Source organism: Ranitomeya variabilis, chromosome 1 (genome assembly GCF_051348905.1).
Source record: "Ranitomeya variabilis isolate aRanVar5 chromosome 1, aRanVar5.hap1, whole genome shotgun sequence".
In the NCBI taxonomy this organism is placed as follows: Eukaryota; Metazoa; Chordata; class Amphibia; order Anura; family Dendrobatidae; genus Ranitomeya; species Ranitomeya variabilis.
The window spans coordinates 969,163,302-969,176,790 of NC_135232.1; positions in this window are offsets into that span (position 1 = coordinate 969,163,302).

The following is a 13,489-nucleotide window of genomic DNA, read 5'->3' on the forward strand; positions in this document are numbered from 1 at the left end:
TGTAGGTGAGAGTTTGTCAAGTGTTAGTGACGCCACCTGTGGTGTTCGGTCAGGGTGACCGATGCTGCTATGGGTCCCCTGGGATGATGGAATGGCAGCTAGATGGTGTAACTTCCCACAGGTGAAGTATGTCCCCAGGGCTTCCCTTTATGAGTAGGTGGTGATGTTGTAGGTCGCAATAAATGACGAGGACACAGGGTTGCAGTCTCTTTACCTTTTTACTGAAGGCTTCGGCATCCACAATCCAGAGCAATGCTAACAGGGCTGTCTGAGACCGGCCGGTCCGAAGGCACATCCAGTGTTCCCTTTGCAGGTGGAAATCAGTAGCCTTCCTACTAGCGCCTGGGTGTTGTCGTACCTCCCTGCTGAGCACCACGGGATAGTCCTCACAACTGTTGTGTATGTTTCCATTCTCTCTCTCTCTCTCGCTGTCCCCCAGATGGTTTGGATAGAACGCACCCGTATGACGGGGTAGGCCTGGAGTTATTTTATAGGGAACCTAGAGACACCCCTCTCCCACAATTGCCTCCGTTGTCTTCATTAGGTGTAAAGGTGAGACAGCCAACCCAGAGTTAACTGCCCTGCCGTAGATCAGAGTAATGTGTAGAGCCTATTACTCCCTCGGCGTTCCGGCCGCCAGCTACGCGCCTCAGAAGGATGTTGCCAATCTCGGGGCACGATTCCTCCTGGTTCTATCTCCTTTGTGCTGTGATCTCGTTTCTCACTTCTCCACAAAATACTTCGCTTCTTGTCCTTTCTTAGGATGCTGCCGCAAGAAAGTGCAGGCGCAGCTCCGTAACGATCTGTCTCGTACTAGGCCACTGTCAGGATCCCACCCCTGACAGGGACCTCCCTGGGTCTTCCCAAGCAACGCTCTCCTCTCACTAGATGTTACCTGGGCAATACCCACTCAGCTTCTCCTTAACTTCCTATCCAACCCCCAGTTTTACCAGAGTCTGAGGAGTGGCCTAATACATAGAACCTTTTGCTCCCCCTGGTGGCCGGAGTGTGAAGTGTAGTGTGTGACTGTGATACCTGGTCAGGTGAACTCCTTTAGTGCCATCAGACGTACCATCACTCCCCCTGGTGGAAGAGCGACAATACTGCAACGACCAGGACTCTGGGGCGCTGCACTCCCCCCCATTAAATCCAGTACTCCCGGACTGGGAAAAAAAGAACAACAATACATGTTAGCAAAAGACATACAAAATTTTTGGAATGCTGTAAACAATTAAATATAACAGTGCTTCCCTTTATGGGAGGTGAGGACACTTGAACGTTACAATAAGAACATATTTACATTGTACTTAAGATTTTAAATAACACTTATAATTAACTAACTATAAATAACTATCATTACCCAGCCGGGCATACTATCTACTATCTACTAAGCGCAAACTTTTCTCTAACAATAATTTAACTTTTCCTTTAAGGGCGTAAGGGCAGGTACCCACTAAAGGTATACTATAAAACTTTAAGGCATAGGTCATCATTTTCTTCTTTTAGCATTTACTTTCACATATGCAGGACTATCTGTCTACCCCTACGGGCATCTTTCTTCAGCTTGTCTCTTATAGAATTCTGGTAATTACTCTAACTTCAGTTTTATTCAACAAACATTATCAACATTTCTATTTCTAGCTACATACTATCACTATTTACTATTTAAGGCAACATTATCAGGTTTCAACTAAGTGCAACAAATAAACATTCCCTTTAAGAGGGACCCAAGTCTCTTCTGAGGTAGTGCAAATTATTTGCAAGTCAGTTTAAAGCAAGAACTTCTGCACTGTAATCAGGAACAGTCTCTTCAAAAAGCTCTTCTTTTTGTAAAACCAGTAGGGGGCCTTTAAGAAGGTGCAAACTATGTACAGGCAGTATGTAATCATGCAGAGTTCATGATTCCAATGTTCTTTAGCAAAACAATGATGAACCAATGCAAAAACTAGAAACAATAGGGATCCCGGGTCAACGAAGGGATCCCTTTAAGAACTAACCCTGATCGGGTTTTAGCAGCAAAACAGCAGACAGACAAACAGTTAACTATTTACAATTGTTCTGGTTCTCCGAGGTTCATTCTTGTTCTGGCAGCCGTAGCTCCGCAGGTAGCAATGGGCGAGGCCATGCGCCCGGATACCTGCGGCTACCAGGTGTCGTGCCAGGAGCTCCCTTGCTCCAAACAGGAGTCTGGGTACCCACAGTTTTCGATCCTGAGATGGCCTGGGCACTAGCCATCACTGAGGTTAACTCTTTAGCCACAACAGTGGTGGTAGTGGCGACAGTACAGGTCGTGGTTTTGACGATGGTGCACGTCGGAGTGACGACGGTAGTCTTTGTAGTGACGGTAGCCTGACCACGAGGGGGCACCACTGCCACGGGAGACAATTTTACTGGTGCTTTGGTTGGAAGTGCTACAAGGTCTTGCTTTTTGTGCACGTTCAGGGTAAACCAGCCCTTTTCCCCTAAGTGCCTGGTATAGGTGACTACGTCTCCCGGGTAAAGATCTCGATCTGGGTGGCCTTCTCTGAGGTGGGACTCCACATCTCTCCGATTTACAAAGACCTCGGCATACAGGCCTGGCTCCTTAATGAAGCCCCAACCCCCACGGAGTCTAAAGGCTATGACGGTGCCTTGCCTACGCGGGGCCTGGTGGGTGGTGCAGTCCTTTCGGGCTTGGGCCTTGACCGCTAGGTCCCGCTGGTGATGGGCCTCGCGTCGGGCCTGGTATCTCTCATCCGCCTCCTTCCACTGTTGGTCAAGCTGGGCCTTGTACTCTTTCCAGCTAAGGGCTTCCACCATCTCCCCTTCATGCGACTTCACCCCGGGGAACCCCATGAAGTCCGACCCTGGGTTCACCCAGCGGCACACAGTCAGCTCTGCGTAGACCTCACCTGGCAAAGTGGTTGGTGAAATCGGGGCCTTTAGGAACTGCTCCATACCTGTGGCCTGGTCCCAGGGTGCAAGGCGCTGGAGTCTGTGGATCCCAGGGGAAGGTGGTGCTGCGATGGGGCCTATCAGCAGGTCCTCTGCTGGCGGGGCAGGGTCGGCGTGCTTACCGGTCGGCGCGGTGTCCTCCTCAGCGACAGGCTCTGCTGGTGGCGGCAGCGGTGAAGGCATCAGCAGCAGCTCGGGTAGCGGTACAGGAACCGATGTCAGGGGGTACGAGGCCCTGGTCTTTACCCGCAGTTGAAGGAGCTGATCAATCAATTCCTCCATCTCAATCTGCAGGAGGTCGGTGCCAACCGTGGAGGTTTGACTGCTGTGCTCTTCCGGGTAGCTGGGGGAGTCCTCTGCTTCAACCCCGCATTCTAGTTCTGAGCGGCTGGCCATGGCGTCCTCCACGTGGCTAGCTTCCTGGTCCTTTTCCCGCTCTCTCCTTCGTGGGCGGTTTCGCTTTCTTTGTCTCCGCCCTCCATTGAGAATCAGGAGGCGGATCTCGGCTGCTGACGGACACGTCCTCAAGGTACAGAAATACTTAGACTGGGCGGCCATTGTTCTTCGCGCTCTTCAGTTTGTTCACGCCCACAACTCCACACCCTTCTTCTTCTCCTGTGCTCCTCGTGGCGCTGTAATGGCGGCGGTTTTGGCGGGAACTTTTGGCGGCAAATATCAATACACAGTCTTTGCAATAAATCACGATTCAAGCACAATTCAGACACAGTTCCAAGGCACACATGACCTGATTCTCAGGCTTAAGTAGATCCTGTTCATGACGCCAAGTTTGGAGCGGCCCCCAAATGCAGGGCAGTGGGGTACTCAGTACCGGGTCCCTTCTGTCTCGGGTCTGAGGATGTCACGGTGGCCCAACCCGGTCCATGGCCCTGCTAAGGGGCGCCCAATTAAAGGTGTGGGTGAGAGTTTGTCAAGTGTTCGTGACACCACCTGTGGTGTTCGGTCAGGGTGACCGATGCTGCTAGGGGTCCGCTGGGGTGATGGAATGGCAGCTAGATGGTGTAACTTCCCACAGGTGTAATATGTCCCCAGGGCTTCCCTTGATGAGTAGGTGGTGATGTTGTAGGTCGCAGTAAATGACGAGGACACAGGGTTGCAGTCTCCTTACCTTTATACTGAAGGCTTCGGCATCCACAATCCAGAGCACTGCTAAGGCTAGTTTCACACTAGCGTTTACCTGATCTGCGGCGGGCTGCGGACTTCCTCTGTGAAGCCCCGCCCCCCGCCGCACCTCCGCCGCACCTCCGCCGCTAGCTCTGCCTACTTCTGCATGAGGCCTATGTACCTATGTTTAACATTAGGTATGCAGGTTGTGCCGCAGTATGCGGATGGTGCCGCATGCGTCGTTTTGACGATGCGGAAAAAAAAATGCTACATGGCTGCGTCTACGATAGTCGCCGCATCGTCAAAACAACGCATGCGGCACCATCCGCATACTGCGGCACGAACTGCGTACCTAATGTTAAATATAGGTACACAGGCCGCATGCAGAAGTAGGCGGAGCTAGCGGCGGAGGTGCGGCGGGGGCGGGGCTTCACGGAGGAAGTCCGCAGCCCGCCGCAGATCAGGTAAACGCTAGTGTGAAATTAGCCTAACAGGGCTGTCTGAGACCGGCCGGTCCGAAGGCACATCCAGAGTTCCCTTTGCAGGTGGAAATCAGTAGCCTTCCTACTAGCGACTGGGTGTTGTAGTACCTCCCTGCTGAGCACCACGGGATAGTCCTCACAACTGTCGTGTATGTTTCCGTTCTCTCTCTCTCTCCGTCCCCCAGATGGTTTGGATAGGACGCACCCGTATGACGGGGTAGGCCTGGAGTTATTTTATAGGGACCCTAGAGATGCCCCTCTCCCACAATTGCCTCCGTTGTCTTCATTAGGTGTAAAGGTGAGACAGCCAACCTAGAGTTAACTGCCCTGCCGTAGTTCAGAGTAATGCGTAGAGCCTATTACTCCCTCGGCGTTCCGGCCGCCGGCTACGCGCCTCAGAAGGATGTTGCCAATCTCGGGGCACGACTCCTCCTGCTTCTATCTCTTTTGTGCTGTGATCTCAATTCTCACTTCTCCACAAAATACTTCGCTCCTTGTCCTTTCTTAGGATGCTGCCGCAAGGAAGTGCAGGTGCAGCTCCGTAACGATCGGTCTCGTGCTAGGCCACTGTCAGGATCCCACCCCTGACAGGGACCTCCCTGGGTCTTCCCAAGCAACGCTCTCCTCTCACCAGATGTTACCTGGGCAAAACCCAGTCAGCTTCTCCCTAACTTCCTATCCAACCCCCAGTTTTACCAGAGTGTGAGGAGTGGCCTAATACATAGAACCTTTTGCTCCCCCTGGTGGTCGGAGTGTGAAGTGTAGTGTGTGACTGTGATACCTGGTCAGGTGAACTCCTTTAGTGCCATCAGACGTACACATTGCTGTGTTTGTGTCTGCTTGTGATATATGTACCTGTGCTAAAGTCTCCCATAACCGGCCGGACGCGGAATTGTTGCCATTGCCAATTTCGGATAGACCTTGGACTCATTTGTCCATGGATTTTATCACTGTTCTCCCTAATTCCAATGGGAAAACTGTGGTCTGGATAGTGGTTGATAGATTTAGCAAACAGGCATATTTTGTACCTTTGGCAGGACTACTTAACGTTGAAACACTAAGTTGTTTATTGAGCACGCTGTGCATAGCGTGCCTCTGATTTTGTGTCTGACAGAGAGGTGTAACTCATGTCCAAATTTTGGAGGGCATTTTATAAGAGATTGGGTATTAGCTTGACATTCTACGCTGCCTACCATCACGAGACCAACGGTCAGATGGAGAGGACCAATCAGTCACTGGAATAGATTTTGTGGAGTCTTGCCACGTCTCAGCAGGATGATTGGTGTTCCTCGATCCCCGTGTTCGCATTTAATAATCAGGTTAATCAGTCCACTGGCACTTCTCCGTTTTTCTGAAACTACGGTTTTCATCCTCATTTTGGTGAATTTTCCAGGTTGGATTCGGGGTGTCCAGGGGCTGATTCAGCGGTTCAACGGTTGGGGGAGGTTTGAACGGACGTCCAGAAGAACATTGAAGTGGCTCAGGACAAACAGAAACATTTTGCTTATAAGCGACAATCTGTAGGACCTAAATTTCTGGTAGGAGATAAAGTGTGGTTGTCTAGCAAGAACATATGTCTGAAACTTCCTTCCATTAAGCTGGAACCTAAGTTTATTGGTCCTTACGAGATCATTGAGGTTGTCAATCCAGTTGCCTTTCGTTTACGCTTACCTCTGTCACTTCGTATCCCCAATGTGTTCCATAAGTCTCTTCTTAAGTCATTTGTGCCTTCCTCTGTTGGGTCTTCACCCCCTTCGCCTCCTGTCTCCGTGGATGGACAAACGGAGTATGAAGTTGAACGGATTGTTGATTCTCAGATGGTTCGCAATTCGCTTCAGTACTTGGTACAATGGAGAGGTTACGGTCCTGAGGATCGATCTTGGGTCCTGGCACGATCAGTTCATGCTGATCGGTTAGTTCGTGCTTTTCATGCACGTTTTCCTGGGAAACCTTGGGGTCTGATGGCCCCCCCTTGACAGGAGAGTACTGTCATGATCCAGACAGGGTTTTGGGCCTTGTTTCTCCTTTCCCAGTCTGGACATGGCAGGGGTTAACTTTCTCTGCCTCATTCCAGTGTCGGGTCTGCTATTTCTCTGCGCTGCATCCTGCAGCAGTGCCAGTTATATTTCCTGCTGAAGGCATGTGTAGCTGGCTCCGGTGAGAAGCTGATTTGTTCTGCTGCATTTAGCTGTCTTTGCCCATATCTGTTCATTCCTCACTTCCTGGCCGGATTCTGTGTGTCCCTGTGTGTTTGGATTCCCTGGTACTCGACTGTGCTTTGGCTCTGACCTGATTCTGTCTCTTCCTTCTGGTACTTCTGCTGTGGACTGGTACCGACCTTTTGGCACTCCTCTGACTGTGTGTTTGGAATTCCCCTTGGTACTATGCTACTCTCTGGTATCAACCCAGATTGTTTGACTATTCTGCTGCCACCTTGTGGTAACCTCGCTGCAGTTCTGCTGGTCTACTTGAGCAGGATTTCAGCCCTCTCTACACTCTGCTGTCTTCTAGCGCAGTTTGCATTTACCTGCTGTGCTGTAGCATGACAGGAGGTTTACGGCCAGAGAAATCACAAGACATAGACAGTGAGTCGTGTCTCAAATGAATTCTGCTTTATTGGTTGAAGTGTACAACATTTTGGAGGAAAAAATAAAGGGCTTTGCCACACATTACCTCACTTCCTTATCTCATAATTATTGCTAGTCATTGCTGACGTCTGTCGCCCACATTAACCATTAGAGTAATATAGATAACGATCTATATTACTCTAATGGTTAATCAATTAGGTCAAGCTGACATCTGTCTTGCATATAATCTTCAAAGTCAATCAATATGGTCAGCAATAAAGCTTATCAATGGAAGAATCATTAGGGTTTTTCATTTACGTAGCATGTCGATCTTTGATCGACATGAGGTCACTGGTACAACGTGTTACTGGCAGATTAGAGGCCATTCCAACATTATTTAGTATCTGTGATTCTTAGATACATTTTCAGCAAAGTGTACATTTTGTCTGCAAGTGTCTGTTTTGGATATCTTCAGTATACATATTCATAATGCTATTCCCTACCTGCACAAACCCCTTATTCTGCTGATACCCCACTGCTAAGCCACTGCTGTGGTATGTGTTCCTACTACTGCACCTACTGTGTGGTACTGTGTGCCCTCTTAATTCTAAAGCAACCCTTTAGAATATAGTATTGCCATGTGCAAGTGCCCTAGAAAACAGTGCCTACATTTTGCCACCTAGAAAGTAATAATTCCCTCTTTGTGCCCCTTTGACAGTCACAATAACCTGAGTTCCCCTATAACAATACGTGCTCACTTTACATTTAATAATGTCCGTAGTCTCCCCTTGTACAGCTCCCCCTATACACACTATGATGTTCCGTTATACACAGTATAATGCCCCCTCACTGTATAATACCACCCACACAGTATACTGACCCCTTAGTAGCCCCCAAACTGTTTGATGACTCCAACACTGTATGATAGCCCCTCACTGTAATATCTGCTCTGTATAATGGCCCCCTAGATAGCCTCCATCTAGTATAATGTACCAGATAGTCCTCAATATAGTGTAATGCACTCCCCATAGGCCTCCATATAGTATAATGTATTTCCTATAGGCCTCCATATACAGTGCCTTGCAAAAGTATTCGGCCCCCTGGAACTTTTCAACCTTTTCCCACATATCATGCTTCAAGCATAAAGATACCAAATGTAAAGTTTTGGTGAAGAATCAACAACAAGTGGAACACAATTGTGAAGTTGAATGAAATTTATTGATTATTTTAAATTTTTGTGGAAATTCAAAAACTGAAAAGCGGGACGTGCAATATTTTTCAGCCCCTATACTTTCAGTGCAGCAAACTCACTCCAGAAGTTCATTGTGGACCTCTGAATGATCCAATGTTGTCCTAAATGCCTAATGATGATAAATATAATCCACCTGTGTGTAATCAAGTCTCCGTATAAATGCACCTGCTCTGTGATTGTCTCAGGGTTCTGTTTGAAGCACAGAGAGCATCATGAAGACCAAGGAACACAACAGGCAGATCCGTGATACTGTTGTGGAGAAGTTTAAAGCTGAATTTGGATACAAAATGATTCCCAAAACTTTAAACATCCCAAGGAGCACTGTGCAAGCAATCATATTAAAATGGAAGGAGTATCATACCACTGCAAATCTACCAAGACCTGGCCATCCCTCTAAACTTTCATCTCAAACAAGGAGAAGACTGATCAGAGATGCAGCCAAGAGGCCCATGATCACTCTGGATGAACTGCAGAGATCTACAGCTGAGGTGGGATAGTCTGTCCATAGGACAACAATCACTAGTACACTGCACAAATCTGGCCTTTATGGAAGAGTTGCAAGAAGAAAGCCATTTCTCAAAGATATCCATAAAAAGTGTTGTTTAAAGTTTGCAACAAGCCACCTGGGAGACACACCAAACATGTGGAAGAAGGTGCTCTGGTCAGATGAAACCAAAATCGAACTTTTTGGCAACAATGCCAAACAATATGTTTGGCTTAAAGGCAACACAGCTCATCACCCTGAACACACCATCCCCACTGTCAAACATGGTGGTGGCAGCATCATGGTTTGGGCCTGCTTTTCTTCAGCAGGGGCAGGGAAGATGGTTAAAATTGATGGGAAGATGGATGGAGCCAAATACAGGACCATTCTTGAAGAAAACCTGTTGGAATCTGCAAAAGACCTGAGACTGGGACGGAGATTTGTCTTCTAACAAGACAATGATCCCAAACATTAAGCAAAATCTACAATGGAGTAGTTCACAAATAAACGTATCCAGGTGTTAGAATGGCCAAGTCAAAGTCCAGACCTCAATCCAATCGAGAATCTGTGGAAAGAGCTGAAAACTGCTGTTCACAAGCAATCTCCATCAAACCTCACTGAGCTTGAGCTGTTTGCCAAGGAAGAATGGGCAAGAATTTCAGTCTCTCGATGTACAAAACTGATAGAGACATACCCCAAGCGACTTGTAGATCTAAGCGTAGCAAAAGGTGGCGCAACAAAGTATTACGTTAAAGGGGCCGAATAATATTGCACGCCCCATTTTTCAGTTTTTGAATTTCCACAAAAATTTAAAATAACCAATAAATTTCATTCAACTTCACAATTGTGTTCCACTTGTTGTTGATTCTTCACCAAAAATTTACATTTGGTATTTTTATGTTTAAAGCATGATATGTGGAAATCTCCGTGGTCTCAGCTACCGGGTCGGTTTTTACTGTCCTCAGTGTTGCGATACCATTATTCTCCGAATAACGACGACCGCAAAAAAAAGTCAGATTTCCCATTTATTTCTCTCTCCTCTGATATGATCTAGCATACCAGAGGCGAGAGAAATGGGGTCCCCCGAGACCTCCCGGTATATCTGACATCCCTGAACCCTATCACAGTGATCAAAATACAAAAAAATGTAAATCAAACCACCTTTATCACACACATAGTTAGGTAAAAATAATTAAATAGAAAATGTATTTTTTCCATTTTTCCATTATGGTTGGGGTCAGAGCTAGGGTTAGGGTTGGGCTAGGGTAAGAGTTGGAGCTAGGGTTAGGGTTGGGGTTAGAGCTAGGGTTAGGGTTGGGCTATGGTTAGGGTTGGTGTTAGGGTTAGAGCCAGGGTTAGGGTTGGACTAGGGTTGGGCTGGGGTTAGGATTAGGGCTAGAGTTAAGGATGGGGCTAGTGTGAGGGATGGGGCTAGGGTTGTGTTGTGGTTAGGGTTGTGTTGTTGGGGTTAGGGTGGTGTTGGGGATAGGGTTGTGGTTAGAATTATGGTTGGGATTATGGATAGGATTGGGATTAGGGCTAGTTGTGAGTTGAGGTTAGGGTTGTGGTTAGGGTTATGGTTAGGATTGGGATTAGGGTTAGGGGTGTGTTGCGGTAAGGGTTGGGATTAGGGCTGTTTTATAGTTGGAGTAAGAATTGCGGGGTTCCACTGTTTAGGTACATCGGGGTCTCCAAATACAACATGGCGCCCACCATTGATTTCAGCCAATTTTGCGTTCAAAAAGTCAAATGTTGCTCCCTCCCTTCTGAGTCCTGCCATGTGCCCAAACAGTGGCTTTCCCCCACATACGGGGTATCGGTGTACTCAGGAGATATTGCATAACAAATTTTGTTGTCCATTTTCTCCTGTTACCATTGTGAAAATAAAAAAGTTTGGGTCTAAAATACATTTTTTTAAAAAAAAAAGTAAAATGTTAATTTTTTCCTTCCACATTGCTTTAGTTCTTGTGAAGCACCTGAAGGGGTAATAAACTTCTTGAGTGTTGCTTTGAGCACCTTGAGTGGTGCAGTTTTAGAATGGTGGTACTTTTGGGCATTTTCTGTCATATTGACCCCCCAAACTCACTTCAAATGTGAGGTGGTCCCTAAAAAAATGGTTTTGTAAATTTTGTTGGAAAAATGAGAAATCGCTGGTCAACCTTTAACCCTTATTTTGTCCTGACAAAAAAAAACAATTTTTCCAAAATTGTGCTGATGTAAATTTGACATGTGGGAAATGTTATTAACTATTTTGTGTGACACGACTCTCTGATTTACGGGGACAAAACTGTAAAGTTTAAAAATTGCTAAATTTTCAAAATTTTTGCTAAATTTCCTTTTTTTTCATAAATAGACGCAAGCCATATCAAAGAAATTTTACCACTAACATGAAGTACAGTATAACCTCATAAAGTGACAGTGGTCAGAATTGTAAAAATTGGCTTGGTCATTAAGTACAAAATTGGCTCGGTCACTCAGGGGTTAAACTGGAATACTAGCAATCAAACACCTCATATAATTTGATACTAGTAGCAAGTGGAAAGAAAAATGTAGAGCTAGTGAAGTTCTGTGAAAATACAATTGCTCACTTATAATGAAACAGTTTATAAATGTGTGGTGTTTTTCACCGGTTTAAGAAGGCCTATCAAATTACGCTAATAGTAAAGCCATGTGCACATTGAAAACATTTTGTAAAGAGCCTGTACAAAATCCCACAATGTTACATACTTGAGAGTTGTAGGCACACTGCATGTTGACATATAGTGGCTCCATTTAGTGATGAATTGTGCTTATGAAATATAAAATCTTTTGGAGACCTGATTTCAAAGTCATACGGACATTCAAAAACTTACAGATGCATTATTACAGTTTCATATAATTAGATTAGACAGAGCTACAATATGATAGTGTACATTAGACCTTAAAGGGAACCTGTCACCCCGTTTGTTCAGTATGAGATAAAAATACCGTTAAATAGGGCCTGAGCTGTACTTTACAATAGTGTATTTTTTGTCCCCTGAATCCCCACCTATGCTGTCAAAATACCTTACAAAAGTCGCCGTTTTCGCCTGTCAATCACGCTGGTCTGGTCAAAAGGGCGTGGTGAAATGGCTGTTTCTCCCCCACCTCTTGCTTATCTTCCCGGCGTTGGCGTAGTGTTTTGCGCATGCGCAACTGCCGAATGCACTGCGCAACGGCAAAAAAAGAGCGCGATCTGGGCTATTCACTGGCTTTTCCGTGGCGGCGGCCATCTTCCTGAGGCTGCGCGTGCGCAGATGGAGTGCTCTGCTTCCCAGGGCTTCAGGAAAATGGCCACAGGATGCCGCGCGTGCGCAGATGGAGATCGCCTGATGCCGAGTTCGCATCACGCCCTTTTCTCATACTGAAAAAACGGGGTGACAGGTTCCCTTTAAGTTCAATATACAGTGATAAATTATCTACTATATAATTGTCTAAGGGTCACTTCCGTCCTTCTGTCTGTCCTTCTGTCTGTCTGTCTTTCTGTCTGTCACGGATATTCATTGGTCGTGGCCTCTGTCTGTCATGGAAATCCAAGTCGCTGATTGGTCGCGGCAAAACGGCCACGACCAATCAGCGACGGGCACAGTCCGGCGGCAAAATGGCCTCTCCTTCCTCCCCGCAGTCAGTGCCCGCTCCATAATCCTCCAGTCAGCGCTCACACAGGGTTAATGGCAGCGGTAACTGACCGCATTATGCGGTGTAATGCACTCCGTTACCGCTGCTATTAACTCTGTGTGACCAACTTTTTACTATTGATGCTGCCTATGCGGCATCAATAGTTAAAAGATCTAATGTTAAAAGTAATTTAAAAAAATAAAAAATCGTTATATACTCAACGTCCGTCGGCCCCCAGATCAGGAACAGGCCTTCCCCACTCCTCGCGACGCTCCGCTGACCGCTCCATGCATTGCGGTCTCGCGAGATGATGACGTAGCTGTCTCTCGAGACCGCTACGTCATCATCTCGCGAGACCGCAATGCACTCTTGGGACCGGAGCACGCGAGGAGCGTCGGTAACCGCTTCACCTGGATCCGGGGCCAACGGAAGGTGACTATATAACTATTTTTTATTTTAATTCTTTTTTTTAACAGGGATATGATGCCCACATTTCTATATACTGTGTGGGCTGTGCTATATACTACGTGGGCTGTGCAATATAATACATGGGCTGTGCAATATAATACGTGGGCTGCTATATACTACGTGGGCTGTGCAATGTACTACATGGGCTGTGCAATGTACTGCGTGGGCTGTGCAATGTACTGCGTGGGCTGTGCTATATACTACGTGGGCTGTGCAATATAATACATGGGCTGTGCAAAATAATATGTGGGCTGTGCAATATAATACGTGGGCTGCTATATACTATGTGGGATGTGCAATATACTACGTGGGCTGTGCAATGTACTATGTGGGCTGTGCAATATACTACGTGGGCTGTGCTATATACTACATGGGCTGTGCAATATAATACGTGGGCTGTGCAATATAATACGTGGGCTGCTATATACTACGTGGGCTGTGCAATATACTACGTGGGCTGTGCAATGTACTACGTGGGCTGTGCAATGTACTACGTGGGCTGTGCAATGTACTGTGTGGGCTGTGCAATATACTGCGTGGGCTG